We start from the raw sequence: 19,138 nt of genomic DNA, 5'->3' as shown, positions 1-19,138 counted from the left end.
ACAAATAAAACGTTCTATATACAAAGTTTTACGATCTTAAATTTTCACTAATATTCCCTTTTTTACGAAAACGTTTATTAATGCATAAAATTTAAATGAGGTTTAAAAAGTCAGCTTTAAACTTAAATGAACATTTAGAAGCTAGTTTTAATTACACAATAATAATAATAAAACATTGCTCTAGGCATTTAATATCATATATTAACCTTCTGTACTTCAAGTACTTTAACATGCTGTTTGAACTAATGTGAACACTAACTGCATAGTATGTAACTTCAAAAATTCATAAAATAATGTGGCTACTAATTACTAAAATAAAATAAATTAAGTTTTAGAATGGTGGTTAATACTTACTAGGATAATATTGACATTGTGAAAGAATTTAACTTTGGTGTTTGGCCAAATGCCCGTAGATCATGTACTGAACTAGTCTTAAGCCTAAACCACTTTGTTTTAAAAAAATAGTTTGAAATTTCAAGACTCAATGTAATTTTTCGCACGATTCTAACATGAAACTTTTTATTCTATAAGGATGAATTCCAAAACGGATTACATTGGCTTCAAATTTTGCTTATTTTTTTCTTTCACAGTAATGTGGCAGTTTTTTATGCTCTCTAAGAAATTTTCTTAGAACAATCGAGAAAAAAAAAGGAAAATGAAAGGTTTGGGAAGTTTGCAATCCACTAGGCCATGTGTCCAGATATAAAAACTCACCCAAGCAAACTGAGCTCTAGAACACCCACTACATGCACACATCGCAAAGGGAACATTGCAAATGGCGGAAAGTTATTTGCTAAGAATAACCACTGCGTAATTTTTTTCTTCCCAGAGAGCAATTTTTTCCTTCTTTATTCCAAGAAACTTTGCATTTCGCTTCGTATTCGGAGCCAGGGTAGCTTTTTTCCTTGCTTTCTGGGTCTTCCTTCTGTCTTTGCTAGGCCGTCATCAATCGACTTTTAGAAAAACCGTCTTTTCTATAGATTGTAGATAATGCCTGGTAGCCCCGGTGCTGTTCTCTTCCTTCATCCATCACTGTCACAGGGGCTGCAGGCTCCGCCCCATTCTGTTCCAAAGTACACGGCCACTCAGTCTTTGTGAAGCAGAAGATGGAGAACTAAGCAACATGGCGAGTGCCAGGCATACACGCTTTTCCATTTGCCATCAGCACTTTCGAATCTTTCAGGCAAAAACACAAATGACCACCCTTTTTGCACGAAATGGGACACAGGTGGTAAGAGAGTTTCAAGGGATTTACATCTTGATTTATTCTAGAATTTTACGGAAAAAGATTGAATTAGAACCTAGTAAGAGCGATGAAAAACGCACGCATCATTTTTGTGAAGGCATAATAGGATCACGGGTCTAAGAGATTTTCTTGGATTTTAAGATAATGTTCTTTCTTTTATACGATAGAAAGGCTTTAAAATACATTATAAAGTCTGTTCTGTTAACAGATTTTGCTCAGAATTATATTATGAAATAGCATTTTAAAACAACTTGCCAATTACTAGAGATTAAATAACTCCCTCAAATAAATAAATAAATAAAATATATTTTTTTCCATGTGTACTTCAGTTCTCTTGAATTCATTCTCAGCTTCCCGACATAAATTGCAGCATTGAAAATGGCATTCAAAGTTTCGCAATTTCTGTGATATCAATCTATCAATACTTATTTTTATTTAATTCTGCATAAAATTATACAAAAGTTGTCTTATTTACATGTTGCTTTGTACTAATTTTACTTCATAAGCTGCGAAACATAAAAGAATTTTGCAATAGTTTTGAGCCACACCGAGTGCTTAACCACTTTTGCCCTTCATCAATTTCGAATTTGCCTAAATTGCGATTTAGAGCTATGATATAGTAGCTCAACAATCAATCTGTAAACACCATACATTCTAGAACTGTTAGTTAATTACACTGTAATGACTAACTTCGGAAACGGTAACCGCGCTTTAACTGAAATGGTCTCCTTTGAGGTTGAATACTAAACAGATACACGGACAGTAAACAGGGATGGTATTATACGAGAAATATCTCTTTAGTAAATGGCGTAACAACTTCATACGTACTACCTTTTGATTATAAAAGCAGTATAAGTTCCATTCAGTTGGTTTACAAGACTTTGTACTAACTTTGAGCTTTTTATAGAACAGTTTCTAAAAAAAAATCCAAGTGGAGGTCTAAAAAAGCTATGTTTCTACATCCGAGACAGTTTCAACAAATGATTTGGCAACATAAGAGCACTTAACTTGTTTAAACTCTATAAGAACGGGTGTCGCGTCAGCGGGTAGACAAAGAATATTTGTTTTTCCATCGGCCATAACGGGGCTCTTATTGCCGGATTTTGCATGAGAAAAATAAATACATTAATCCCTTTTGTGCTCTATTGCCATGAAAGCCCTAATTTTCAAAGCTGTCTGAGTCGGCGTAAGGTTTAAGATACTCTAAGAAAACAAGGATTTTAAGCATGTTAATTAAATTCTTTTTCAAAAGTCTGTAAAGTGTGATTTCTAAGGCTCCCGTGTGTGCTCTTTATAAATACGATCAGATTGCGCCTTGTTATCGTAAAGGCAAAAAGTAAGTCACAAATTCAGAACAGAGAAAAACACCTTAATTTAATATGTTATAAATGTGAAGTGTTTACTATACGAATATACATAATTTTGAACTTAGTTAAACTACAATATCATTTAAATTAGATTCAACTTTCGCACGGTCCTAATTTGAAATATCTTAACGTACTATTATATAAAAATCTTTGAACGTAATTAAGCGATACTCTTCAGCCTGAACGGAAAAATCTTTTAATCTAATATTTTATGCAGCAACAGTACAGTTTAAGATACTAATGTTATGGTTCAACGCTGAACATATTTTTAAGAGTGTCGGTGGGCTCGGCTAAATAAAAGTTAAATCATTTTCCCTACAACCTATTGTGGGCCAGGGTGGGGATCATGTTGGTCAATACTCCACATCAACGGCATGATGGTGGCCAGCATTGCACGTTTACTGATTATACTACTCAAACAAGAATGCAGCCATCGAGTTGATGCTGGATGGTTTTAAAGTCGTCTTCCAGGATCAAATCCCAGTCCTTCGCAATAACAGCTCAGTACCTCAACCGATGTACCATCGCTGTACGGTTTGACTGATTATTTGCTAAGAAAATTATATTCCTTTCATTACCGTTGTAATAGTTTATTAAACAAAAAAAAACATCGTCTAGAAAACATAATGTTATATATGTCTTATAAGACGCCTATAACTATCATAACTTAAATCTCTTAAGCGGTGTAGTGTTTAATATATAGTTAAATTGAGCAACGGATTTCTTTCCTTTTTCATTATTTTTTATATTTTTTATTACAAGGTAGGGGGATTATCAGCTCCTATCAGCTGCTCGTTCATCCGTCGAATCCGTCTCACACGCCGCTCGGCTCTGAAACTCAAAAAGCGTCAAAGCAAATAAAGTATAAACGCAGTTGAACGACTCTAATAAAAGATAACAAGTCACTGTTGTGTAAAAAAAAAGGGGTTGTAGTGAGGATAAGTAGCTTATCTTCTGAAAACTCTTCCCTTTTTTTTTACTTCTACTTTTCTTTTCTTTCCTATTCGGTTAGGAGAAGTTCTGTTACGATGGAGAAAAAAAAGTTAAAACTCTACAAGAAATTTTTCCAAGTTTTTCTTTTCTTCTTTTTAGTTCAACGTGGCTGACCGGTTGAAATGTATACCAACTACTTCTGTTCGCTTAAAAACGATGAAAAAAAAATGCCTTTCATTTATTTATTAGAAAATTACATTTTACGTTGTGATTTGATCACGTTTCTTTTTTCTTCCTTTCTTTTATTTTTTTAAATAACTATGCCTCGTTTAAAATAAGTTTAGCGGGAATCGTTATCCGTGGAGTATGAAAACGACCGATAAATCAACCTCCTCTATCTGTCTGGTCTGTTTGCACAAGGATTCATGTGCGGGAGCTGGGTGGTGAACTGGGCTTTTTTGGCTACTCTCCCGTTCTGGGAGAGAGAGGGAGAAATTGCTATTGGAGGTAATTATGATAACCGAAATGAAATAAAGAGTAAAAAATGTTTCTCTCCTCCCCGTTTGGAATGACTCTGAGGGTGTAAAAAAACAACTCTTAATGTTTAATGCGCTCTGCAACTGTCAGATCGCTAAAAGATAAATTCAAATGTAACGACATAAATACATTAAAAAAATGGTTATTTGGGTGAAATGAAAAAAAAAAGTACGCTTGAAATGAAAAGTCAATGAAGATGTTTAGAACGTTAATACGCATAGATAGATGCGGAATCTATTAATAGACATATATGGTTTGATAAAAAGATATGCTAATAATTGAGAAGACAGTCGTAAACTATCATAAGCAAAGTAAGTAAGTTGCATTTTTTAAAAAGAAAATATTTTTGACTCGGAAAAATGATTCTCTATCAGGAAAATATAAGCACCATTCGGCCTTTATTTAGGATTTATAGATAGTGATGAAATTGAATTTTACTTCAGTACCAATAACCCTTTCTTTACGGGCACCGTATTCAGCCGCTTGATAACTGATCCAATCTGCTTCAAACTGCTACTGTCTAATATTCAATTGGCCTACATATATATTGGTTTAATATCAGGGAAAGTATATAATGATTGCGTGTAATATGCTTTCCAAGACATTTTTCTTCGGTTTACAGATCGGTAGGAGAAAAAAAAAACCGAAATAGAAAATGAGTCGTTTGCAATGCAACCGACAAAAGACGAGAATTTAAGTATGAGTGCAAAAACTGCAATGTGGGTTTCTGTACCCTTGTTATAAATTTTATCATACTTGAAATTAATTACGAAGATATTTTTGAGCTATTCCGTACAGCATTCTTATTTTTAATCCTAGCAGAATCTCCTAATATTCGAACATCAGCTGATCGATATGCAGTGTGTACACTTTCGGCTTTCCAAGGTGATATAAAGTATGTTATTTCCTGCTATTGCTTTTCGGTTTCCTCCTGTTGTGGTAATCCTTTTAGTTCTGATGTGAGGTTCAACTTATTTGTTTTATTTCATCTAAAAATTTTCTTCATATATGTAATTCGATCAAAAATATAAGAGTTCCTTTTCTTTCTCAGATCTTATAAGATTTTTCGAGGGGTGGGTTGGTGATTTAAATAACAAAAGTTGAAATAAGCACATTTTACACCATCGGCCTACTACCACATAACCTGGAACCATGCATTGCCTGGTCTTTATATAGCCCTGAATCAACCAATTTAACGGTCTTTTGAAAGGGGACTGATGCATTGGCGAATAACTCCTTGAATCTTTTAAAGTCCCACGGTATAAAACTGAATGCTCTTTAAATTACACTCGGATTTCTGTTATGATACGCGAACTTCCAAATATATAGAGCGATAGATATTTGCTTAGCGAGCAATAAATCGACTTCGAAGATAATAGATGACAGAGAGATCGTAAAAGATTTATCGATATTTTAGGCGCTCTTTTCCATTTCACAATCCTCCATTACAGCCGTAGGGTCCATAACTCAAACGACATTAAAATTTAACTGCTCCAAGTCTCAACCCTATAATTTAAGGATCAGGTTAGGATTAGAAATACATTAAGAGTTTACGTTAGGCCTTCCAACTAGCTTCGCAGTTTGCTTCCTTTTTTTATTTTATGTATCAATATTTCATTTAAATTCTAAGCTCAGTTCAAAACAGTAGTTGCAAAGGTTTATAAATAAAATGATTTTGCCAAAAATAAATTTTTTTTAAAATTTGCGATGCTTTTATTGGTTAAGCTTCTTCGATCGAATGCTTTTTCTATTATCCTAAAGCTAAGAATATTGAAATATTTATTTTAAATGCGGATAAATCCGCACGTTGAGGCTTTATTTTTTGTATCGAATATTATCATATGAATATTGTAGGAGTTTTACTTGGAAAAGTTTTCTTTTTGGCATGGCTTAAATATCAAGCCTAATAATGACTTAAAAAAATATTTTAAAAATGTCAAAATATTGATACGGAGAAAGCATGGCTTAATAGTATTGCTAATGGAGCTCTAGCGTAAGAAATATTTTTGAAAATTTAATGGAATAAGTAAATTTATCAAAATAAAATTTTTTTATCTGTTTTCCTTGAAGGATCATAGAATAATACAGTACAGTGTAACTTATTTATGTGTTATTTTTAAGTTTGAATGCAAAAAAATTTAAGTGATAATTTACATATAAAAGAAATAAATTTTGAGGGTTATTATTGAGTTGACAGATAAACAATTTAATGATGAAAATAAATTATATTTAGCATCAATCTAACTTGTCAGCAATACAGTGAGCAAGGGAACTTTTATTTGAGCTAAACTTATAGACATAATTTTTGTTGAGTTCGTATTAAGCTGACGAGTTGACTAATTTAAGTTCATTCTAACTTATCAGTCTCATAGAGAGATCACTAGAAGACTAGAAGCTCAAAAATAAAGTGATAAAAGGAGTTGACCGGGTATGGTGATCAAGGAATTGGCCTCGTGTCAAGAAGATTTCAGGTAAGGCCGGGATAGCCTGGTCGGTAAGGCGCTGGGCCCATGTCCCAGAGTTTGTGGGTTCGAACCCCGCCGGCCGAAGACTCCCTGTGTAGTAAAATGACTGATGCAAGTTAAATCTGTCGAGTAGCAAACGCCCTCCATGTTCCCATAACAAATCAATACTTCTGAGGGTACTGGATTGTAGATCGATCGTTCTCTGATTCAGGTCAAAATTACGATCTGAGGATGAATGGATGTATGAATGCAGTGGCGTATCTAGGGTATGGCAAGTATGGCGAATGCCATGGGCGCATTATTTCAAAAAGGCGCAAAATCAATCAACATGAACGATTATTTTTTTAATTAAAAATTTTACTAATTTTTTTTTCAAGTTATGGCAGAATTGAAAAAAGCATCCAACATTTAACCTTTCCTCGAGGGCTCGAAAAGAAGACATCGAGGTCTTTCGAGGAACTCTTTTTATAACTGGGGGAGTGAAATATGAAAGGGAACCGCTAATAATAAAAACAAAGTAGGTGACGAGCGTTAAACAATTTTAACCTCCCACTGTTTTTCATTTTTTTAATAACTTCGTTTGAAAACTCCTAGACCACCTCAGTTAGGGATAATAGGAGGGCCAAGGTTTCCAGCGCTTTTACATAACTCGAAAAGCGCGGGAAATCTAAGTTGTTATATTGGATTCAACATTNAAAGATATTGTGACATCACCAAGTTATTTAATGAAGAGAACAGAAGATTAAAATTCAAAATAAAATTATTATTATTTTTTAAACAGAAAAGCAGAATATTGTTTTAGTAATACATAACAGCCGGGTAATAATAATAATAAGTAATAATAATAAGGGCCGGAATAGCCTGGTCAGTAGGGCGCTGGGCCCATGTCCGAGAGTTCGTGGGCTCGAACCCCGCCGGCTGAAGATTCCTCGTGTAGTAAAGTGACTGATGCACGTTAAATCTGACGAGTCGCAAAAAGTCCTCCATGTTCCCATAACAAATCAATACCTCTGGGGGTACTGGATTGGAGATCGATTGTTCTCTGATTCAGGTCAAAATTACGATCTGTGGATGAATGGATGCATGAATGGGTCCGCCCTATAAACGAGTGCGACGTATGGTGTGGCAGAAGACAAATTCTTGGCCATAGATGGCGCCACTGAAAAATAAAAAACGCATACTCTGCCTAAAATTTGCTCGGTTTCACCAAGCAGGCTTGCCCGTGTGGCAAGTGGCATTAGAATTATTTTCAGGTTCGAATCCTACTTCGGGCACAGGTATAATTTATCGCTTTGTTCTATCTGTCCTTACTGTGCTGGGGTGACATTGATCCCCAAAGAACGTGCCCACGATAAAGTGCATATTATAAACGTTAGATACATTAGGCACTACAAGGTTCTCTTTCTTTCTCTCTTTTTTTTTTGGAAAAAAAATAGAATGATGAAATATTTCTTTAATTTTGACGAAATTCATTTTCGCGAGGAAGTAACGATGGTTATTTCGTAAATTTGACGAAAATTTTTGCTCAGAGCATATGCTAGGAAACGGTTTCGTGATATTTGAGTATCCCAACATCTGAAAGACATCTCTTTACTCTACTGATTATTATTTTTCTTAACAAAAATCACAGTATTGGGCATTTGTCTGTCACTTCCAAATTCAGTTCAACACATAATCACTATCCTTAGATTTAATACACAGACTAAAAGAACTTTTTATTCATGAACGAAGGAATGATTTTAGGACAGAAATCATTTTCTAACTTCCCCAATCCCCAAAAGGAAAAATAAGTATCGAAAGCATACCCTCTTAGCGGCAGGGGTTTAAAATAATAACCACCCTTTCAAAGGAATTAATTCATAGGTGGTGGGTGCAATTGAAGTCAAAAACGGTAATGGCTTGGCTTAGTCATGAAAAAAGAAACCCTAGTCATTTGTGTCATTATAAGTCAGTAATTCACAAATGGATTCACGGCCATATAATTCAGATTATATTGATTTCTTATGATTGGGTGTTGTCCGATGCAACAAAGGACTTAATTTTTATTATGACTCGTTAAAATGCAATAACGGTGCTTTGAGTCCTTTGTTCACGCAACGCATCCATTTATTTATTAATTTAAAGACCATTTCGTAGCAATTTTTTCATGCATTTTATGATTATTTCAGTTTTACTTTTGAATATAAATTATATATTCATTAAAAATACTGTGTTGGGTTCATTGAATAATTTTTCAAAGAACTAGATGATTAAAATAAATTTATTTATACAATATTTTGTTATAACGAACAAGTTTAGTTTATTTATTTCATATGAAAATATTTATTATGACTCGTTAAAATGCAATAACGGTGCTTAGAGTCCTTTGTTCACGCAACGCATCCATTTATTTATTAATTTAAAGACCATTTCGTAGTAATTTTTTCATGCATTTTATGATTATTTCAGTTTTACTTAAGAATATAAATTATATATTCATTAAAAATACTGTGTTGGGTTCATTGAATAATCTTTCAAAGAGCTAGACGATTAAAATAAATTTATTTATACAATATTTTGTTATAACAAACAAGTTTATTTTCTTTATTTCTAATGAAAATATTTATTTAGTATGATTATACAAGTTTAGCTAGTTTATTTAGTTTGAAAACAATAATAAGACAATTTCGCATGTAGAAATCTACTGTAATATAAAAGGACTGAAATTTCTTTTTAAATTGCAATAAAATTGCGATTACTTATATCTTAGTACAATTTAGCTAGTTTAACTAAATGTAATTAATTTATAAACTAGGTAGGCTTCGAATTATCAGTAAGTTAACTTCATTTATCATAAAAAACAAACATTCTAAATGTTAGAAAAAAAATTAAAAATGTTCCAGCGGAATTTATTCTTAAACATCAGTGATTATTTTTGATTGTGACATAATAAATATCTCCAATGTGGGAAAACATATTGAAACATATGCAAAACGTATTAAAAAGTACATAAAACGAGTAAAAAAACACATATAACGCGTGCAAAAGTACACGGAGAACAAAATTTTCAAAATTACCGTACTGTATGGTAATTAGATTTCTTGTAAAAATATTCAGAATCTTGGTTGATAAAAAAATATACGGTATTTAAATAATTCATTCGGTAATTTTCCCTTCATATAGTTTATCGGAAGTTCTGGTTCTCAAACTATTAGTTCTTATTATCACGCATTTAGTTTAAAAAAGAAGAAAAAAAAACATAATTGAAAAGAAAATTTAACAGAATAAATGTTTTTTTACGCCATGCTCGAAGGTATCATGATAAAATTACCAAATTTTACAACCTTTACAAAGTTTTATCACATATTCCAAATCAATATTTTACAGTTAATTGTACTAAAATCATTACTAAATCGCATCAGTAAAAATTACCGAGCAATTTGGAGCTCTCATAGATATAGAAAAACGTAAATTTTACCATAGTCTGAAGTTTTGACTATACTTTTTTCTCAATGTATGTAAAACGAGTGTCAAAATCTATAAAACTATTTAAAAAAAATGTAAAACATATTTATTAAGCTCTTTTTTTTACAAACAAACAAAATAATCTTTTTTTATTTAAATTTAATATAAGATTAAAAGTATAGAAACTGATATATATATAAACAATTAAAGTAAAAAAAAATATACCAAAAAAAAAAACATAGATTACCTATCTAAAAATATCTCTTATTTTCTTTCTTTAATAATCTTATTTTCTTAATGAGAAAATAATGCTTACTTTACGAATTTCTTTTAACCGATAACAAAAAAAAGGTTAAAAAAAAAGAAGGAAAAAAAAAAGAATTTATCCGCAAATTTTTCTTTTGGTACAAAAAGACGTCATAAAAAACACATTTATCATGTATCGCAAGAAAGCTATATCTTAAATAGCTAGAAGAAAGAAAAGAACGCTAAAGATTCGCACGTTTCTTGAATAAATAAGTTCCTTTGTTATTTAAAACGCGAAAAAATGAATATTAACTGGTGACAGTGACAAAATGGATAATAATAATATTGATAACAATAAACAAAATGAGGAAGGTAGAGGTAAAAACCGAAGTAAATAGCTCCACCCAACAATTTTTTTTTTCTTCTTAAAAACCGAGATGAATAAAAAATGTTACTGGATTTTTGTCTTTATACCTACCGCTGCTGCGAGCGAAAAAGATTAAAAAAAGTAAACGTTCTAAAAGATAGAAAAAAAAAATCCATATTTCCCTATCTTTACCTTTATAAGAGAAGGAAAGAGAGAATAGGACAGAAAAAGTAAATAAAATAAACGGGGGCGCCAGCAAATATAACGCGTGGAAACAAAAGTACAACTTTTTCAGGAGCTCCTGTTAGTACAAAGTACAAAAAAATGTTATAACACAGAATGAAAATAAAGAAAGAAAATATATAGGTAAAAAAAAAATAGCCGAAACTGTCAAAAATGATTGATATCCACCCAATTTTCGCCCGTTTCTTTGTGTTCTTCACTTTGCCGGCACTGGAAGATATTGCACAAAAAATATTTTTCAGTTGCTCCTTTTTTTCATATTATTATTTATTTATATTTTTTTGCTAATATTTCTTCCCCTTTATCCCGGAAAGATAAAAAGCAGCTTATCGCTGTTTATTAATATTAACAATTTTACGCCCTTAATGTTGGTCACAGTATCTTAGTCCAATAGAGTTAAGGAACTCCTTTTTTTTTTCTTAGATGAACATGTTACTTTGTTTAATCAAACTATTTTCAAATTGTTAAACATCAACAGAAATTTAAACGTAGTATAAAGTAATGTATCTAGGGAAATCTTTTTTATCTATTTTTTTTTTATAATGGGCTGTAGACTTTTAATAATTTTGGAAAACTATAACAGTATTTTTTTCGATAAAATTTATTTTATTAAAAGAAGGATGAAGTACAAAATGTAGCAAATAAATTCTTGACAATCTTGTAAACTATATATATATATANGGCTGACCACCTGACCGGAACATATGCTCCTGCACCCCAGAGCCCAAGGTCAAGAAAACTGAGATGGGCACAGTCGGCCTTGGCCCTCTTAATGGGCTGTCGCGCCACTGAGTTAGTTAGTTATATATATATGAGTGTAAAAGACTATTTTTTCATAAAATATATTATTTTAAAATGCGAGGATGAGATATTAAAATTAGCAAATAAATTCTTAATAATAATATAAATTATGAATTATTTTGTATTAAAAAGAAGCCATATATTATTTCCTTATAATTTATTGAAATAATTAATAATAATAGCAAATTTAAAAGAAAATCTTATCCTAAACAACATTTAAAAAAATTTTTTTCCCCTGCAAGTCGAGTTTTGAAGATGAAGTAACTAAAATTTAGACCAAGTTTTTACTTTTATTTTTTATCCCTAAATAAAAGATTTTATTTATTTGTACTTTTTCTAAAAAAAACAGAGGCAGGAAAGTCAGACTTTCAAGCACTTAACAAGACGAGTTAACAAAATGAAAGATTTCTTTTAAAATTTCAGAAATACTTTTTAAATAAAAAAATAAATTAACATTTAATTAACTCCAAAATCATCACAAACTATGATTTTATTGGATTATATGATTAAAATTCTTATCTATCACCTCCATTCAATCAAAGTATTTGCTTTTCATTATTTCTTTTAATCAATCCTAACTTTAAATACCTTCTTGATTAAATCAGCTTTCTTTGATTCGCCTTAAAGCTGAAATCTAGGTGCAACAATAAGTAAAGATAACATTTATTTAACTTTCATTATTTTTCCAGCTTTAGTTTTCGAGACTATTATAACACTTTAACTGAATGGCAGAGTGTTGTTATGGCAATGGAAAGGATAGATAAATATTTTTCTCCTCTCTACTTGGTTTAAGTTTAGTAAAGAGAACCAATTCTTTCATGAATTAAGTCCGATGTAAAAACTTCTCTCTTAGTTCTTCCTGATTTAAGACTTAGTTTTGAACCATTTGTACTTACTACTTAATGCGTCTTGGTTTTGGTTTATAGTTAAAAAAATATTAATATATGAAGCCCTTGGTACAATATATAGAAACGTGGCTTGTGTTCAAATTGTTCAGGATAGCATTTTTCATGAATGTAGACAATAAAGTTATTTTAGGAAAAAACTAAGGATCTCAAACAAACTTCCCTTAAAGCTAACTAATTTTATGATTTAAAATTAAATGCAAACTTAAACAAAAAAACAATGATTAATTTATTTTTATCATTCATAATTGGTAAATAAATTTTTATATGTAATTATATCAATAGAAGATTACTTTCATTCACACGAAATTCTACTAATCGATCCGGTTTTCATGATGCCAACACAAGTGGCATTTTTGCTCCAAGAAAATGACGCAGACTAAAATTAGAATTGTTGAGATAAAAAACTGTATATTCAATAACATTTTGAAGTCAATGGTGATGACAAGGACGACTATCTCCATTAAGGACTACTTTACTAAGGAGAGAGTGGTCGTTTTCGAGAGCTTTCACTGTACAATATAACATGTCAACATGCTTTTAAAGGAATTTCACGATACAAATTATTATTTTTAATTAAAAAATGTAAATGTAAAAACTACAACTGAATTAAAAAATATAACTAAATATAAAACATTCAGTTAGAAAAATAAATAAGATAGACAATTTATTCAAAATTGCAAAGATTTTATTTTTTAAAATCTGTTCTGTTTAAGCTTACATCAGCTAAATAAATAAATTTTTTAATTGTTTTGGAAAACAAGAAAGCGCAGTTGGAATAAAATATGCTTCTAATCGAGAAAAATATTAGATAAAATGTCTATGCAATTTTCGCAAATATTATTCAGTAAACGTCAAACAAAAGATGCATAAAAAGGTGCTAGAAATTAAAGAATTTTTATCTCAAAAGTGTCAAATAAAAATAAAAAACTTTAAAAATTGAACATCATATAAATTATAATCTGGTTTTATAATGACTCTTTTATCCACTATTGTTTCGCTCCCAACAGTATGCTAGAAATGCTGCAAAAAATATTGAAGCAGTGTCGCAATGAATTTCTCATGAATGCAAAGTATAATTTAGGTTTGGTAACGTAGCTATTTTTATTGAAATTCATAAATGGAAAACTTATATAGCTTGATTTTATAAATTCATGTAAAAATACTTCTAGTTAAAATGTTTAATTTCCTTTTAAGTGACAAAGAACTGAACGATTTTTTTTCGAAATTGAGATAAAATGGGAAATGTTCGAAATTATTTGAAATAAATTTCCCAGGGGCCATTAGTTACAGACATTTGTATATTAAGAATACATTTTCGAAAACTAATTGTAGTAAACTAGTTGTGTAAAACTAGTTTGCGTAAAAAAAATATTTAACTACTCTATTCTGATACGAAATCAAAGAAATGCTAAAATTTTTAATATTCGTAAAATATAATTTTGTATTGTCAGTAGTTCTGTTTAACTTTACATTATTAAAAATAAAAAAATAGAAAAAAAAATATAAATAAAACATGTCTAGCAGTTTTCACAAATTTACTACGATAAAATAAAAATTATAATAGTATTCAAATCAACTTCAGCGCTGCGCTTTTTATGTCATTTCCATTTATAATATTTATATTAAAAAAAAAAAAATTCTAGCTGAAGTACTTAATTTTCTATTATTGGTATCAGAACAGAATTTTTAAATATAAAACAGGTGAAATGCTTTTATTGCTCTTCCAACATTTTCAAGACTTTACAGAAAATTATTATGGCATTCACTGTTTTTATAAACAAAAGTAAAAAGTTACAATTGTATAACTATTTCACCACCTTTATAACAGATCAAAAAGCTAATCCTTTGCAGCGTATTATTCTATCTTTATGAGAATTTTTTTAATCCTTTTACGAATAAATATTTATCACCATTTCTATACAGTAAACGCAATTTCAATACATTTAAAATAATAATAATGCTTAAGTCTACTTCGACGCGCCATCTTTTTATGACATTTCCATTTCTAACATTTATTATTAAAAATTGCAATTAAAAATTATTTGCATAGCAAATTTCTTCTCATAATGCAATTCTCTTTGCATTACATTGTTTAGTATTAGTTAAACTGACATGTTGAACATACAAAAGCAAAACACATATACTGGAAACGACACACAGAATAAAAAAAAACATGACATTAAACTGACAGATATTTTTCAGTAAAAAAAAACTCAGAATTAAATTTCATAAATGCACATCACCAGAGAAAATATTTATTGTAATTCAGAAGTCTTTCACGCCTTTTCTAAAATATATAGTAAATAGAATTTGTTATTACATTTAGATATTTCATTTGTCAAAATTAGCATAGTTACACAAAGTTACCATTGGCTAGTTGTTTATTTAACTATAATTTAAAATAGAATTAAATGTCAAATTATTTTTAATTTACAAATGCTTTGTATCATTTTGAATTGTTTCTACAAAAAAAGCAGTTTAACATAATCTTCATTAAACAGCATTTTTAAATTTGAGCTTACAATATTTCGTTAATTTTCCATACAATTAAATTTTTCAAAACAGCAATTTTTTAGAGACATATCTATTTTCGATAAATCGTATTGTAATTTCAATACAATAACAAATAATTTACTTAAATTTTTTTCCCATAATTCAATATTGTTTTTATCAATTTGTTTACTATATTATTAGATAAAATGTTAATTATATTTTAGATTTCGCTTACGCATTTTTCAGAGTATATAATATAAATTATTTATTTACTTAAAAAAATGACAAAAGTAAAAAGTTGCATTTGTCCACTTATCATTTTTTTAAAAAATAGATTCAAATATAATTTATTTTTCAATTTGTGAAGGCTTTTGTTGTATTTATATCTAATGATTTTTGAGCTTTTTCCACAAAAAAAACAATTAAAAGCAACAGTAATAAATTAAAAATTACAATAGCATTCAAATCAATTTAAATGCGACATTTTCATTTCTGATATTCATTATTTGAAACTTACAATAACGAAAAGTTTACAAAACAAATACTTTCCAATAATACAAAATTCTTTAGATTGCATTGTTAACTATATCGTTAGACAAAATAATAAGTATAATTTGAAAATTCTTTCAAACATTTTCTGGTGCACATAATATAAATATTTTATGATAGCATTCAATTAAAAAATGACAAAAGTAAAACATTGCATGTTTATAAATATTTAATTATCTATTAAAATCGATTTAAAAGAATTTTTTTTTTCAATTTATAAAAGCTTCGAATTGTATTTACATCTATCGATGTTTTCAATTTAAAAGCGAAATTTTTTTACATTTCCATTTCTAATAGTCATTGTTGCAATTTACAATAACAAATCTTTTCTATAATGCAATATTCTTTTCATCACATTGTTTACCATCATTAGAGAAAATATTAGTTGTAATTTAAAAATTCTCTTACTAATTTTTCAGAATACGTAATATAAATAATTTATTATAGCATTCACTTAAAAAATTAAATAGTTGAATTTGTATAATTATTTAATTATCTATTAATATAGATTTAAACGTCACTTTTTTTAATTTATAAAAGCGTTCAATTATTTTTGTCTCTATTGATTCGTTAGATTTTTTTCTACCAAAAAAGCCATTTATGATCATTTCCATACATAAATAGCAATAAAATCAAATCTACAGTAACATTCTAATCAATTTAAAAGCAACATTTTTTTACGACACTTCCATTTATGATATTCATGATTGAAATTTACAATAACAAATCATTTGCATAACAAATCTTTTCCCATAATGCAATATTCTTTGCATCACATTGTTTACTATTAGTTATACTGACATCTAGAGCAGACAAACAAAAGCATCACACTTATAGTAGCATCAGTAGAAACGATACACAGAATAATAGCATTTCAACTAAACTAACAGATATCTTTCAACAAAAGAAAACACAGAACTCAATTTCACAAATGTATATCATTAGAGAAAATATCTATTATGATTTCGAAAAATTCTAAAGATAAAGCAGACGGTATATCGAACTTTATTTTCTCAGAATAAAAATCTTTCCAAGCTTTATTATTAGCTTTTTGACGTTAACAATACTTTCTTCCATTAAAAAAGAAACAAGAAATAGATGCAAGGGGGGAGGGCGTAGTTTCATGGAAGGTATTTTTGGGCTACCTAATGGTAATATTTTACTTTATTTGTTCCATTAAAGTATTAAAATGGATGACAATGGATTTTCGAGTTTCAGATCAAAGTCAACGCACGAATCCTATTTAAGTCGATGCTCATTTAGATTGGTTTATTATCTAAAAAGCAATTTCTGATCGTTGTTATGTAATCTGTGGATATAGCAAATAGTATTAAATCCTTTGAAGTTAAGAATTAATAGCTTAATGGTCTTCTTCCGCTTAAAATATTGGTTTAAGTTAGTTTAAAACAATAAAATCACGAGAGAGATTATAAAATGAATAAATAAATGAAAGAATAAAAATAAACCGATAAAATATAATAATCAATCAAATAAATAAATACATTAATAATACAGAAATGAGTAGTTACAGTTGCTATTTTGTACAATGTTAAAATTAATTATTAATTCAAAATTAAAAAAGAAATATTCTTCATATTATAACTAAATTAAAAACAAAAAATTGAAAAATAAAATAAAATTGTCATTGAAAAAATTAAGTGAATTGAAGTAATAGAAAAAAAAACATGGGTTATATTTATACGCATTTTTCGTTTTTCTTCTTTCCCTGCTATTACTTTCCATTTCAGTTTTAGTTTTTATAATTTTTCAATACTTAAAATAAAAAATATATAAAAAAAAAAGAAGAGAAAAAAAGAAATTTACTTTAGCAGATTTGAAATAAAATAACTTGGTAAGCGTATAAAATTTATAGCTATAGAATTATATATAGCGCCAATTTTGGAAGTTATTTTAGTAACCAAAAAAGCTTAAGTAAAACAAATTACTCTCCCTTCCTAGAAACAGCAGAATTTAGTTTATTATGGTTCACCAAATCCAAAAAATTAATTACAAGATGAAATCAGGTACACTGTAAAAAAATGTATTAAAATTTACAGAAAGAAATATTGTCAGCTAGTGTGCCTGTATAAAACCGTTTATTTTACAGAAAAATACAGTTATTTGAAAAATAGACGTTTGCTTTTTAAGTAAATAAGTGCTGTTATTTTATCAATCAAATTCCAATATTTTAACAAAAAAAAATAAACTTATATAAATTAATAGAAAGGTGAAAGCCGAGATCGTACTGTGGTTGGTGCAAACCGAAAGCAAAATTCGCATGACCAATATCGCATGACCCGAGATTTGAACCCGGGTCACCTCAATATGACGTGAGAGCTCTGTGCCCTGTGCCACAGTAGCTCTATCGTATGGTTATAAAGAAAAATCTTCTGTCTTCATTTTAAAAATCTTACTTATTAAAATCCTATTTAAGAGTAAAACCGTTTATAACTATATTACCTACCTTCATATAAGTGTTTGGTAATTAAACTTACCGAAAATTTATATCTAAAGACAGATAATCACGTCACATATTGACTCGGCAAGAAAATCAAACGCAATTTTTAAAAAAAAAATTAAATAATTTCTGAAAAGTAAGAGCAAATATAGAAAACAACCGTGAAACTATTTGAAAAAAATGTAAAGTTATCTTATGGTAAATAAAACTGCATGGCAAAAACTAGAGTTTGAACTGACAGTTTTAATCTGTTTATGATTAGGATTAAAAACAGATTTAAACCATAAGATGCATGACAAAAGTATAGAAAAAGGCAATTTTTCACAGCGAGCGGGTTACGATTAAAAACAAAAAAATCTGCATTTATCTTAGAATAGCTTTTTTTCTGTAGAATTTACAGTGGGGAAATCACCCTTACCTAAGGAACGCTCAACCTTACTCGTTTTCCAACATGCTAAAAAGTATTTATGCAATTAAAAAACCAATATAATTTGCCACTGACACTTAAGGTATAATCATTGTTAGATATTTCATGTATGAAAAGAAGACGACGGAAACTGTTTAATATGTCTAAGAAGGACATTAGTTCCTATTTTTATACATTGTCAAATATACAATATGATATGCAATCAATAATGTTTAAAAAAACTAAATAACATCCGTCAATCGAGGGTAATTCGGGGCATTTTTCTCTATCAATCTCCCAAATGAATAATATCCAGGACATTTTTTTTTATATCATCCAATCAATTCCCCCACTCTCTGTAGATGTCACTGCAGTTCCGGATATCATTGTGTCCGCATGACGGATAGCATTATATTAATTTTGTTATAGGTTTCATTCCGTTGGGGAGGCTTCAATTCTCATCTTTCCATTGTTAATCCGCTACGGATTGAAGTCCGCTGTCGAAAACACACTTACCCAAAACCTTATGGTACTCGGGGAACATTTCCAGGGATTTATTTTTGCTCATGTAGCGGAAAATCTTTCTTTCTCTCTCTCTTTTTTCATAATTTTATGATGTTAATATAAATTAGGTAATGTAGAAAAATAAAGTAAAGTTATACGTATATATATATA

The sequence above is a fragment of the Parasteatoda tepidariorum genome, chromosome 2 (genome assembly GCF_043381705.1).
Source record: "Parasteatoda tepidariorum isolate YZ-2023 chromosome 2, CAS_Ptep_4.0, whole genome shotgun sequence".
In the NCBI taxonomy this organism is placed as follows: Eukaryota; Metazoa; Arthropoda; class Arachnida; order Araneae; family Theridiidae; genus Parasteatoda; species Parasteatoda tepidariorum.
This window is presented reverse-complemented; position numbering follows the sequence as displayed.